We start from the raw sequence: 2,263 nt of genomic DNA, 5'->3' as shown, positions 1-2,263 counted from the left end.
TTTCTTCTGCATTTGTGATTCGTTTGTGATTTATTCCATAGATGGGAGGAGAGGTGATAGGGATAACCAAAGTAAAAATGCTCTTTCTCAAGCAAAATCGAACCCCCTTGAAATGCAGCTCTGGGCTGGTCAGGTTGCTTAATCTCACACCACCACATAGGACTTAAGCAAGTATAGTTGTAGTTTCCATCTGCAACTAAAATGAAAAAAAAAAAAGATGTGGAAAGGAGGAAGGAAGGAAGGAAGGAAGGAAGGAAGGAAGGAAGGAAGGAAGGAAGGAAGGAAGGAAGGAAGGAAGGAAGGAAGGAAGGAAGGAAGGAAGGAAGGAAGGAAGGAAGGAAGGAAGGAAGAACTGAGGAAGGGAGACAGGAAGGAAGGGAGGCATGGAGGAAGGGAGGGAAGGAGGAAGGAAGCGAAGGAGGAAGGGTGGAAGGGGAGGGAGGGAGAAGAGGAGGAAAGGAGAGAGGGAAGGAGGAAAAAAGAAGAAATAAGGCATTATAATAATGTTATCAATATTTCATTGAATGTAAGCATAATAAAATTAGCAGAACATTTTGGTTTTTGGTGTTTGAACCACACCTGGTAATTCTCAGTAGCTCCTTTAGAGTCAGTGATTGTCTGTCGCCTCCAGAGGTGCTGGAGGTGGGGGGCAATGGTGATATGCAGTGCTAGGGAGTGCAAACTGTGTGTCCCAGCCCACGGAACTATCTCCTCCCATCTTCAGAATATTGTTAAGTCACCATTAAGTAACCAAAAACATACTTCAATCATTTTATGTGTAGTTTCAAGCCATGCTATCCCCAATTAATTATTTTTAATGTTTTGGTTAAGCTTGCTGAAAAATATGTCATCTTTTTTATATTTCTCAAGTATCATTCCCCCAGAACCCATAGCCAACATTGCATGTTATCATCTATGCCTTCAGAAAGATGGTTCCAAAAGAAAGCAGCAGGGTGGCGCAACACGAGAAGCACATAGCACATCCATTGACTTAGCTTCTTGTCCTTCCCCTTAGAGTATACCCCCATGGTATACTCTTAGAAATGTTTGCCATAATCCACCATACAGATTTACATTTCTTTGGAAAATCTGCCATGTTTCTCCTGAAATTTTTGTTTGTCCAAGTTAGAACTCTGGTACCACAAGATAGAGCATGACCAAGTCTTGTGCACACGTTTCCACAAAAGCATCCCAGAGATCTTGCAAAATAGGAGTTCTGAAGTATATTGTTCTAAATTTTTATTAAAAAGTAAAAATAAAGTAAGAATTGCATACTATTTTTGAGCACAGGAGTAAGCCCTGAACACCTTCGGGTGTGACCCCCCCCCCCGAATTTTAAAAAATAAGCACATATTAGAGGAAAGGTCTCTGGAGGCAGGGAAGAAAAATGCCTCTAAAGAGTATTAGTGTGAACGTTTTTTAATTAAGAGATTTTGTCCCCCAAATTAATCCATTTCCAGTTTCTCTTGAAAAGTGAGGAGAAATTGCAACACTGGGCTTGTGTCTACACTTGGCAGTGCTTAGAGGGAACTGAGACGTAGTGGTTCCCTTTCCCAATGACTACAATAATCTCCAATTAGCCACTATTCATGTTGCTTCACTTATTATAACCATCACCTGTCTCTTCTTCAATTTGAGCATCTGAATTTGTGATCCTCTAGGTAGAATCATAAAAAAATTGAATATATCTCCTACATAAAGTAAGATTTTGAGATCAGACTTTCTTTCACTTCCCACAGTACTGTGTTCTGAGCTCTATACTAAATAACATCCTTGAAGATAAGTCACTGCTTTTTATATAATTGCATTTTTTTACAATGCTGCGGACAAACTCTAGGGTCTCATATGTACAAGACACATGCTTTTCCACTAAGCTACATCCCTAATACTGTAATTGCTCTTTTAAAAAAAATCTACATTAGATATTAATTTACCAAATGGCATGTTCATGATCTATTTTCTCATTCATTGTTTCACCTTAAAGTTCTTCTCTAATCAGAGTGATTAACTATTAAGAGCAATTATATGCCTATTTCCCTTAAAATTAAGGTCTCAAGGATCTTTAGCACATGAGATATATATATACACACATACAAAAACATACAAACACACATACATGTAACATGCACAATAAAATATGATGCAGCTCTAAGAAAGAATAAATCATGTAATTTACAAAAACATGGATGGAACTTGAGGATATCATGTTAAGTGAAGTCAGTCAGAAGGAATGGGATCAATAAAGTGTGATTTCTCATATATA

Source organism: Suncus etruscus, chromosome 3, assembly GCF_024139225.1.
Source record: "Suncus etruscus isolate mSunEtr1 chromosome 3, mSunEtr1.pri.cur, whole genome shotgun sequence".
Classification (NCBI taxonomy): Eukaryota; Metazoa; Chordata; class Mammalia; order Eulipotyphla; family Soricidae; genus Suncus; species Suncus etruscus.
This window is presented reverse-complemented; position numbering follows the sequence as displayed.